Genomic DNA, 12,555 nt, shown 5'->3' on the forward strand with positions numbered 1-12,555 from the left:
ACACATTAGTGATATAGCCATTCAAATCTGTTGCATTATCTTTAGGGTTGAGAGTGATCCTGAAGAGATTGTTCATGATGTAATAGAAACTCTTGAGCTTTGTTCTTGACCAATCAGGAACTGCAAGATTTTGATCCTCCCACATGAAGCTTACTTCCATTGGCTCAAAACGACGCTCATTATGTATCCTATCATATCCCCTGTGGATATGTCCAAAACCAAGAATACGACAGAAGGTGACAAAATCAATGCGATAATGTCGCCCATCAGTCATCCAATGAAGCTCATCCACTTCCCTGTTCCAATAGTAAGTAGCATGGAATTGGGCAAGAATCTCCCTATTCTAATCATACCTGAAACTCATGATGTCTGTCATCTTAAAGCAGTCACAGGTTTTGATTGCTGTAGCAAACTGATGATCATCCCTGCTCTCCAAGTCACCAAAGTCAATGCACTGCATCTTGCTAATCTTGCCCTTTGACTTGGATAGAATGGATGTAGCATAAAAATCAGATTGGAAAGCATTCCAAAATCTATAATCAACACCATTTGATTTATCAGAGGAGTAGGGATCAATCTCTCTGGCTTCACTAGTCTTCTTCCAACTCATGGAATAATCAACAACTCTATGATCATCACTGTTTTGAGGAGGAATGAGATCGAACCTATCTGTGTTATCTCTCATGTAGCTGTTATCAAACTCTGAAATGTGTAGAGGAGAATCAGGCCACACCCGAATGGTTCTTCCCATCCTCTGAATATTTTCCTCTTCAGTAAGGTCTTCATCAAGATTTCTGTCTCTGGGAATATAGCTCGCCTGTCCCTTGCCTCTCTTGTCCTTTTACTTAGTTGTCAACACTTTCCTTTTTCCACGGTCCATCTATGTAATTAAATGAGACTTGATAAAAAAAACTGTATAAGATAATGAGTTAGACACAATTGCAAGCAGGTTTTAACAAGAAAAAGAATTTTAAAGATGACATAGGAAGCAGTGCTGGATTTGAAATCAGCATGGTAGGGCGGCACTGCTGCCCTCAGTTGCTTCACTATTTCATCTTCAACTTTCTCATTCTGGTTAAATCCTATTTCTAATAGTGTCTATTCATCATCACAATTTCAGAATCACAGTCCAAGCAAAGAATACATGAAACCCTAGCCATGAATTTGAAAGATTGAGTATGAAAAGCTTTAGAAACAATTTTTGATAAATGAATCCAATCCATTCTAAACTTCATCGGATTTATGAACTTGAGAATAGCAGTTAGAATCTGCTAGGGGTGCCATTAATGGTCCCAAGGGTGGCATTGCTGCTCTCCCCAAAATCATCCAACCGGTGAAATCCAAAATCAACTCGATTCAACCATCAAAAACCTTTCCAAACCCTTCATACTCCCCCTAGAAACTAAAATCCATGACTAAAGCTCCACATTGCATAGATCAAAAGGGGTTAGGGTTTCACCTTGCTTCCAAACCATTGGAGTGGAGGGAGAAGAGAAGAAATGGCTCGGCCAAGAGCCTCCTGCAGTGACCAGCGAAGAAGAGTCTCGGCCGGCTATAGGGGCGACACTGCCAGGGTGGTAGTCCGCAAGAAACGGCGGCGTCACGTGCTTGAGAGAGAGGAAGAGAGAAGCACGGGCGTTGGCGTCGGCTAGAGAGAAGGAGAGAGTTGGGTCGGGGGCCAGAGAAGGAATAAGTAGAGGAAAACGGGCCCCGCGACCCAGCCAAAATTGACTAGAAACGGTCCAGTTTACAGAGAGCGACACTGCCGGCCAAGATGGGCGGCACTGCCGCCCTGCCAATTTTGCAGGGTTCACGCTAAAACTTTATGACCTCCTTCACCTCAGATATGGATATATATTATCTAAATATTATGACCAGTAAGCAATCAACAATATAGGCAATGGTCATGACACTTAGTTGGCCTTTTGAAATGGTTTTGAAACACAATATAGTACCCTTTTAAATCATTTTCCTATGTTGCTAAGTAGTCAAATAGAGGTGTGCTACATTTCAAACCATGTTACAAGAATCAAGTATATTTAGCTCACTATGCAAAGCTCAAAACCTTGACTCATCGAGAGACTTAGTGAAGATATCGGCTAGTTGTTTTTCGGTGCTCACATGATGAATTTCAATATCTCCTTTAGTTTCGTGGTCTCTCAAGAAATGATGTCGGATGTCTATATGTTTGGTTCTTGAGTGGCTTACGAGATTGTTTGCTAGCTTTATGGCACTTTCATTGTCACACAAGCGTGGGATTTTGGTGAATTGACATCCGAAATCACGGAGGGTTTGCCTCATCCAAAGTAATTGAGCACAACATGCACCGGCTGCAACATACTCGGCCTTGGCGGTGGAAAGGGCTACACAATTTTGCTTCTTAGAACTCCAAGATACTAGGGATTGTCCAAGGAATTGACATGTCCCCGAAGTGCTTTTTCTATCTACCTTGTAACCGGCATAATCGAAATTCGAATAGCCAAGTAGATTGAACTTGGAGCCCTTAGGATACCACAAGCCAAGGTTAGGAGTGTGTACTAAATATCTCAAGATTCTTTTAATAGCCACTAAATGGCACTCTTTCGGGTTAGCTTGAAATCTAGCACACATGCATACACTAAGCATTATGTCCGGCCTAGATGCACATAAGTAAAGTAAAGAGCCGATCATGGAATGATATACCTTGATGTCTATGGCTTTCCCTTCTTTATTTAGATCAAGATGTCCATTAGTTGGCATGGGAGTTTTGATATGCTTGGCATTCACCATGTCAAACTTGTTGAGCATATCATGGGTGTACTTGGTTTGGCTAATGAACGTCCCTTCCTTCATTTGCTTGATTTGAAATCTAAGGAAGAATTTCAGCTCACCCATCATGGACATCTCAAATCTCTTAGTCATAATCCTACTAAACTCATCACAATACACATGGTTAGTACTACCAAATATTATGTCATCGACATATATTTGGCACACAAATATATCATTTCCAACTTTGTGAGTAAAGAGTGTAGGGTCGGCTTTGCCTATTTCAAAGCCTTGTTTGAGCAAGAATTCCTTAAGGCATTCATACCATGCTCTTGGTGCTTGCTTAAGCCCATAGAGCGCCTTTTGGGGTTTATAGACATGGTTGGGAAACTTGGGATCTTCAAACCCCGGTGGCTGCTCCACATACACCAACTCTTGTATTGGGCCATTGAGGAATGCACTCTTGACATCCATTTGGTACATCTTGAAGTCATGATGGGCAGCAAAGGCTAGAAGCATTCGGATTACTTCAAGTCTTGCCACCGGTGCATATGTTTCTTCAAAGTCCAAGCCCTCAACTTGAGTGAAGCCTTGGGCCACCAATCTAGCCTTGTTCCTTGTCACCATGCTATTTTCATCTTGCTTATTGCGGAAGACCCATTTAGTACCAATGACATTGGTATTGGGCCTTTCAACCAATTTCCACACTTGATTTCTTTCAAAGTTATTGAGCTCTTCTTGCATGGCCATCACCCAATCCGGATCTTCAAGTGCTTGTTCTACCTTGAGAGGTTCCAAAGAGGAAACAAACGAGTAATATTGACAAAAAATTGCTAAATGTGAATGAGTTGTTACCCCCCTTTCGAATGCTCCCAAGGATGTTGTCAACGGGGTGATCCTGTTGTATAGTTTGACGTAGCCTTGGATGTTCAACACCTCCTTGTTCTTCTTCTGGACCTTCAGCCTCTTCTTGTTCAAAGATAGGCTCCAGGTTGAGCCCTTGAGGTGGTGGAGTAGGAGTTGAAGGAGCTGCTGCTGAGGTAGATGGGGCAGCATGTAACACCCTGGTGTTACATTGTAATGTTTTGCTGAAACATTTTGTAAGCATCTGGATTTATGTGCATATGTGTATCACATAAGGTATAACTTGATGTTCAGCACTTGAAACATTCGTACGAAAAATGAGTCCGGGGTTACATTTCATGTAATGTTGTGTAATCGCATTGTTCTAGAATCTAAAAGGGCTAAAAGAATGTGTAGCTAACAGCGATAAAACTAGGTGTGGTCGAACAAGGTTAGCTGGCTAGTACCTCGAGTAGGCTGGGTTTGGATTCCGACGCAGAATCGTTTGTTTTCAACATTGTTCGCGTATGTTTCGGAAGTGGCCGACGATGCTATGTTTGGCAAACTCTGTGGAACGATTGGCTTAAGAAGTAGCGCGATGTAATGACTATGGTCGACAGTTTGATGAACCGTCTTGTGCATCGAGCAATTAGTTTAGCGATTGGAGCTTTTCGTGCAAGGTTTCTCACTGCTTTGAAAAGCGTACAAGACACCTGGCTTAAGCCCTGGGCGCGGTCACCACCTGCTGCTGGCATGCCAGCACCCACTGCCGCGCCCGGCTATGCCCACTGCGTCATGCACGCGCACGGCCTGCGTGTCCTGGCCGCCTGCCCCGCTGCTGCTCGCCTACGGCCACTGCCCCGATGTTGCTCGCCTGCGGCCACTGCCCCGATGCTGCTCGCCTGCCGCCACATCTGGCTCACCCTGCGCGCTGGCACAGGCCACATTTCCTTGCCGCCGGGACATGACGCGCATGTCTTGCTCTGCACTGCCTTGGCCAGGAGCGCGTCGGGCCCGCGTTGCACGCCGCCCGTCGCCACACTGGATCTGCGCTATTGACATCATTTTGGCTGCTTGTGCACTGGACGGCAGTCTACCCCCCATCACCTCACATCGCACTCACGCTGTGTCCCTTGTCAGATGCTGCCCGCCGCATCGCCATATCGTTGCCTCGACGGCTTGCTGCCACACCTTGCTGCCTGGTGCCTAGAGCCACGCCCTACTGTTTCCCCATGGCCGTGCACGCCAGTAATTGTTAACGACCACCGTAGGTCCGAGCCAAACCGTGCCATGACTCCCCTGTCTCCCCTGTCTCCTGAGCCACCGTGACGATTTCCCCCAATTCGCCTTAACCATAGCCGTAGACTTCAATTCGTCTTAGGCTCGGCTCCGTTAGGCATCTGGCTGTGCCCTGTCCCCACCTTACTGTGTGTGTCCTTACACATGGCTAGAATTTCGTAATTCCGCATCACTGGCTCCATAAGGCCGAGCAGATGCCCTCCAACGGTGAGCTAGCCCCACAGTGCATCTCGTAGCGATTCAGTGCACCCATAGTCTCGCCATATCCTCCTGAGCACCTCGTGCACCGCAGCCGTAGCTTCATAGTAGGCCAGCCCCACCACCACAGTAGTGCCACCGTCGGGCACCGCCGCGAGCGCACGTGGCCAGCTTTGCTCAGACCGCCTCCAACAAAACCGTTAACGTGAGGGTATCGGTGAGTACTCCCTGGTGCTCGCTAGCTCATGCGCTGGCCTCGCCTTCGCTGTTGCTCATGGGAACGCGCCCGCCTTTGCAGGTCAGGAGCCACCACCGGGGAGGGAGTTCGTGCCTGCATCTCTGCTCGCCGTGTCATCTCTAGTAGCTTCTATGTGTCATCAAGGTACCTATCAACCCCTTAGGTAGGCAGTAGGGGTTCGGGCGAGGCCGGTGTGGTCGCCCGGTGCCACGCCGTCGCGCCGATGCGCGGCCTGGGGGCCAGGGACGTGGTCGCGGTGAAGAGTATGAGGAGGAGCTCTTCACACGGGAGGGAGGCCAGGAGCCTATTGGTACTAACTTTGTTGACCCGACACCTGCCCAAGTCAAGCCCCGGTGCATAACCCCTATTTTTAAATGATCACTGAATCTATTTATATGATATGCATTTACGTTACAGGCATTTTATGGAAACCACATGCATAAATATATCCACCATGAGTCCTACTAGAATAGGTCGAGTAGCTGCTATGCTCAGGTTGTTGGTAGCATGAGTAACCTACCGTTACTCACAAATAGGTGGTTAAACTATGATATCATGATGAGATAATGGAAAGGAAAAAGGTGACCGGGCAGGGATATGGATCTGGTACTGGTGGGTGTGAGGGGTTGTGTCCTGCGGCCAACAGGGCATAGCCCAGTTACACTTTTTTCCTGTCTGTGTCGATTAAGGACCGGTCATTGCATATGACTCTAGGCAAGTCACAGATTATTATCCCGAGCACATACTTGGGTATGGGCGCAGGGAAGGCTTGTCGCTCTCTTGTCATGGATCCAGCTCTTTCCGGACCGACTAATGGGAAGAGGAGGTGGTGGAGGTCCTTGCACCGCACTGAGTCCGGGACTCAGAGGCGGGGGCTTAGAGTCCAAGTTTGGACGGGGACCTAGACACCCGGGACAGGAGAGTGGTGGGTTAGTCATGCTTGTGCCTAGGGTACAAGCGGGGCATGTGTCTTTGGGGCACCTAGCTGGGCACATTGATTCATGAATCGTTGGGTTATCCGGTACGACTTGTCTACGGTTTAGCACCGTAGTAAGAACTGGAAGTGGAAAAGGAGAAGGAACAGTATCGATTGCTCAACCCTTGCTTGAAAGTAGAACATGTGCTTATATAGATTTACTAGATGAAAACTTAATATGGCTGATGATAATAATGTACCAATAAGGACTCACTATTAGTATTGCTTTTTGCTAAAAGAGAACTAGCAAACCATAAAGCCTAGCATATTCCTTAGAGTCGGGAAAGTATTCCCACTGGTTGGATAAGTCTTGCAAGTACATTATGTACTCAGGGTTTATTTACCCCTGTTGTAGGTGATGCTTGAGGAGTACCTTGTGTGGAGGATTCTTCTGGTGGGCTCAGATGAAATCCTCGTTATCTTATCGCTAGATGTTATCTTTTAATATTCCGCTGTTTATCATTCCGCACTCTGTATTTGGTATTGTAATAATGTACTTTTTAAGAAACTCTAATATATGAGATGGACTTGTGTTGTAACTCATTTTCATTATTGGATCCTTGGGAAAAATGTGGATCTTTCGGGTTCTCCCTCGGGGTGTGCCCGACGGACACCGCTCGCTGTAGTTGCTTTCGAGGTGCTTAGTGTCTGGTGGAAGACGAGCGCCTCTGTAAGTACGCTATTTTGGGCGGTTCTGCCATAGTTGGTACCAGAGCCAATAATGGTCATGAGTTCCTCACTCTTTTACAAAACTAAAAGCTTGACCAATAAAAGTTTTGCGAAAAGTAGGATACGATTAAGTTAGTTATATAAGTATAAGCCCTAGCTATATGGTATATCTAGGATAGCGGCACTGGTTTTATCTAATCAGTTTTCTATAGGTACACTGACTTACGTTGCGTAAGAAATCGCTTAGTATACGGAAGGTGAGTGTGCGATGTGCCAAAAATTTTACGAATGCCGCTATATTCCGGCTTGAGTGAATGTATAGGTCGAAGCATGCATCATATAATAGTATCTACTTGAACTAGGAATCCCCCTTCATGTATAATGAAAGTAGGGATTGGTTGGACTAACTAAATAAATGCTTTAATAAATGTGCTGTCATCTCTTTAATCCTTGGATTCTGATCAGGAAGGTGTCCTAATGGATGGTTCATCTCTCTTACAGATGAATCTGAGGTCCGGACGTGGGAGTACCAGTTCGGGTGCGGCCAACGAGGGCCATGGTGACAGTGCTCGGGAGGTTCCACCTTTGGTTCCTCAACCTTTTCCGCCGCCGCCACCGCCTCCGCCGATGTCCCCCGCGGAGATCATGGTGGAGTTGTTGGCTGCTCGTCGGGAGTCAGCCGCTGCTCGTCAGGAGACAGCTCGTGCCATGGAGATTATGGCACAGGCCGTCGCGGGTCTCGCCCGTGGAGGCCCCGGGGGCAACGGTGGGAATGGGGTGGTGCTCGCCATCCTGAGGGATAGTCCTCTTACTAGGACTTCCTCAAGACCCACCCGCCCATGTTCACGCCGTCGGACGGCCCTTTGGAGGTGCAGCACTAGCTTCGCACGCTGGAGCAGAAGTTTCAGCTGCTCAGAGTGGCCAACGAGCAGAAGGTGCACTTTGCGTCCCAGCAGCTTTTGGGGTCCGCAGGTGCCTAGTGGGAGACTTTCCAGGCCGCAGAGCTGCCAGATCATCCGGCAACGTGGCAGGAGTTCTCCACCGCCTTCCGCAAGTTCTTCATACCTACTGGTGTTATCCACCAGAAGGTGACCGAGTTCATGGAGCTACGCTAGGGGAGCAGGACAGTAATGGAGTATGTGACCCAGTTTAACCACTTGGCTCAGTATGCTGGTAGTCAGGTGGATACGGATGACATGAAGAGGGAGCGTTTCTTTCATGGTCTCACTCCTGCTCTTTAAGAGAAACTGTACCTGGGGAACTATTAGACCTTTGGGGCTCTAATGAACGCCGCCATTGCTCTTGAGGGTTTTCAGCAGGCATCTCAGGCGGATTGGAAGCAGAGGCAAGTGGCAGCTGGATCCTCCAGCCACCCTCATACGTAGAAGGTGCAAATTGTGAGGTGGGGGTCCTATCAACCATCCGGCCGGCCTCCATTCCGGTCACCCCAGCAGACGTCATAGACTTCCGCTACTCAGTACAAGGCACCTCAGCAGTAGGTGCAGCCTCAACAGACTCAGGGCCAGCAGGTCCCACCTTGTTAGGGATTCAGGAACAAGCCTGGTGCTTGTTTCAAGTGTGGCAAGGATGGCCACTATACCAGGGAGTGTCCTCAGCAGCCGGCAACTCAGTCGTCTCAGCTGTCTATAAATTCCAGGCTTGTTAAGAGGACTATCATCTAGAGGAAGGTGCCTAGTAGATCTGGTCAGGTGCACTTCACGGATGCTCAGCAGGTTGTGCAGCAGGAAATAGTTATGGCTGGTATGTTTACCATCAAATCCCATCTAGCTTTGGTGTTGTTTGATTCTGGTGCATCGCATTCTTTTACGAGCATGGGGTTTGTAGAGCGGCACAACTTATCACTATTGGCTATACCGTATGCCTATAAGATCCGTACTATGGGTTCTCAGATGTTCATCAATACCCGCATGGATACAGTAAGTTTGGTATTAGCCACCCATGTTTACCATCTACAGTTCATGATAATGCCTGGGCAAGGCATTGATGCTATTCTTGGAATGAACTGGTTGCAGGTGTATGGCGTAGTATTGGATATGAAGAGAAGAAGTGTAGAGTTACGGCTTCCATCTTCTAAGGATAGGATGTCTCTCATCATACCCTCAGAACCAGTCTTACCTATTGCTGCCCATGCTAAAGCCGTTCCTGATCTTACCTCCATTCTAGTAGTATGTGAGTTCTCGGATGTTTTCCCTGAAGATCTTCCTGGATTGCCACCAGACCGTGAGGTAGAATTCTCCATTGAGCTTGAGCCTGGTACTACTCCTATCTCCAGACGTCTGTATCGCATGGCTCTGAGAGAACTAGCAGAAATGAAGAAACAATTGGAGGAGTTGATGGACAAGGGTTTCATCCGCCCAAGTTCTTCACCATGGGGTTGTCCAGCGATTTTCATAAAGAAGAAGGATGGTACTCTGCAGATGTGTGTGGATTACCGCCCCCTCAATGCGGTAACAGTTAAGAATAAGTATCCCTTGCCCCGCATAGATACCTTGTTTGATCAGTTAGTTAGTGCCAAGGTGTTCTTGAAGATAGATCTTCGATCGGGCTACCATCAGATCAAGATCAGGCCACAGGATATACCAAGGATAGCTTTCTCTACTAGGTATGGGTTGTATGAGTACCTAGTGATGTCTTTCGGTCTCACCAATGCCTCAGCTTTCTTCATGTACCTGATGAACTTAGTCTTCATGCCGGAGTTGGATAAGTTTGTGGTAGTGTTCATTGATGACATCTTGATCTATTCCAAGAATGATGAAGAGCATGCCTATCACCTCCGGATAGTCCTGACTTGACTAAGGGAGCACCAGCTGCATGCTAAATTCAGCAAGTGCGAGTTTTGGTTAGATCGAGTGTAGTTTTTGGGACATGTGTTGACACCCGAGGGTGTTTCTGTGGATCCCAACAAGGTGCAAGATGTATTAGATTGGAAGTCTCCCAAGTCTGTGCACCAGATCTATTAATTCCTTGGGCTAGCTGGATACTATCGGTGTTTCATCCTTGATTTCTCCAAGATAGCCCAGCCCATGACCAAGCTGCTCTAGAAAGAAGCTAAGTTTGTTTAGAGTCCAGCTTGTGAAGAAGCTTTTCAGTCCCTGAAGACTTTTCTGACCACTGCTCTTGTATTGGCCCAACTAGATATTGAGAGGCCCTTTGATGTTTACTGTGATGCCTCGAAGATGGGATTGGGATGTGTGCTTATGTAGGATGGGCGTATGATAGCTTATGCTTCGCGCCAACTGAAGAAGCACGAGGTGAACTACCCCACCCATGACCTAGAGCTAGTTGTTGTAGTTCACTATCTAAAGATTTGGAGGCATTATCTGTTGGGCAACAAAGTGCATATCTTCACTGACCACAAGAGCCTTAAGTATATTTTCACTCAGTCGGAGTTGAACATGAGGCAAAGGAGATGGTTAAAGTTGATCAAGGATTATAATTTGGAAGTCCACTATCATCCAAGAAAAGCCAATGTGGTGGTGGATGCTTTGAGTTGTAAGTTGCATCAGGTTGAGGAAATACCCTTGTCACTCCACCACACAGAGGTGCTAGCTCAGATTGCATTGACCTCAACATTGCTGGAGCAAATTATTCAGGATCAGAAGGAAGACCCGAAGAGATTCCGCACATCAGGAAGTTGCTGGCTGAAGGGCGTGGACCTCATTTTAGCATTGATGAGCAGGGGGTCATAAGATACAAGGATAGACTGGTGGTTCCATCCAATGAAGAGCTAAAAAGAAAGATTTTGCAAGAAGCCCATCATTCTAAGCTGTCTATCCACCCTGGTAGCAACAAGATGTACCATGATCTGCGCCAACTGTACTGGTGGTCCAACATGAAGCAAGATATCACCCAGTTCATTGCGGAGTGTGACACTTGCGGTAGAGTCAAGGCAGATCATATGCGTGCTCCTAGATATCTATAGCCCTTGCCCATTCTAGTTTGGAAATGGGAGGATATTTCCCTGGATTTCATTGTGGGTTTACCCCGCACCTCCACGGGCTTTGATTCTATTTGGGTAATTGTGGACCGTCTCACCAAGTCTGCCCACTTCCTTCCGGTGGACACTAGATATAATGCCAAGAAGTATGCGGAGTTATACTTTGATTGGATTATGACCCTACATGGAGTTCCTCTCACCATCATCTCTGATAGAGGGTTAGTTTTTGTCTCTTGTTTCTAGGAGAAACTCCAGGAATGTTTAGGTACTTGTCTTCTCAGAAGCTCGGCATACCACCCACAGACTGATGGTCAAACTAAAAGGGTGAACCAGGTGCTCAAGGATATGCTGTGGGCTTGCACTATCTCTTTCCCTGAGAAGTGGGATCATTGTTTGAAGCTGATAGAATTTTCATATAATAACAGCTATCAAGAGAGTATCCGCATGGCACCATTTGAAGCTTTATATGGACATAAGTGTAGGACGCCACTAAACTGGGTTGAAGTAGGCGACCATGGGTACTTCAGGCCTGATTTCATAAAAAAGGCTCGAGAGAAAGTAGATATAATTCGTGAACACTTGAAGGCAGTTCAGAGTCGATAGAAGGCTTACGCAGACAAGCAGAGGAGACCTTTGAAATTTGTAGCTGGGGATTATGTGTATCTCAAGGTATCTCCTATGAGAGGGGTACATCGTTTTGGTGTCCATGGCAAGTTAGCCCCTCGGTATGTGGGTCCATACAAGGTGTTGCAGCAGTGTGGCCCCATTGCGTATCATCTCCAACTCCCTGAAATTCTCTCGGCAGTTCACAATGTGTTTCATGTCTCACAATTGAAGAAATGCCTACGAGTTCCTAAAGAATCTGTGGAAATAGAAGGACTTCTACTCCAACCTAATCTGTCTTATGTGGAGCATCCTATAAAAATCTTGGATGAGAAGGAGAGAGTGACCAGAAACAGGGTGACAAAGTTTTACAAGGTGCAATGGCAAAATCATTCAGAAGATGAAGCAACCTGGGAGCAAGAGAGCTACTTATCAAAGCATTACCCCCATCTCCTCTCTAGGTCGGATAGTTAGTTATTGCGCCAAATGTACTCCCTACCTCTTTCTCACACTAGGAACATGAAATCTCGGGTCGAGATTTTGTTTTAGGGGGTAGGTTTGTAACATCCTGGTGTTACATTGTAATGTTTTGCTGAAACATTTCATAAGCATACAGATTTATGTGCATATGTGTATGACATAAGGTATAACTCGATGTTCAGCACTTGAAACATTCATACGAAACATGAGTCTGGGGTTACATTTCATGTAATGCTGTGTAATCACATTGTTCTAGAATCTAAAAGGGCTAAAAGAACATGTAGCTAATGGCAATAAAACTAGGTGTGGTCGGACAAGGTTAGCTGGCTAGTACCTCGAGTAGGCTGGGTTTGGATTCCGACACAGAATCGTTCATTTCAACATCACTCGCGTATATTTTAGAAGTGGCCAACGATGCTATGTTTGGCAAACTCTGTGGAACGATTGGCTTAAGAAGTAGCGCAATGTAATGACTGCGGTCGGTAGTTTGATGAACCATCTTGTGCATCGAGCAATTAGTTTAGCGATTGGAGCTTTTCGTGC

The sequence above is a fragment of the Miscanthus floridulus genome, chromosome 12 (genome assembly GCF_019320115.1).
Source record: "Miscanthus floridulus cultivar M001 chromosome 12, ASM1932011v1, whole genome shotgun sequence".
Classification (NCBI taxonomy): Eukaryota; Viridiplantae; Streptophyta; class Magnoliopsida; order Poales; family Poaceae; genus Miscanthus; species Miscanthus floridulus.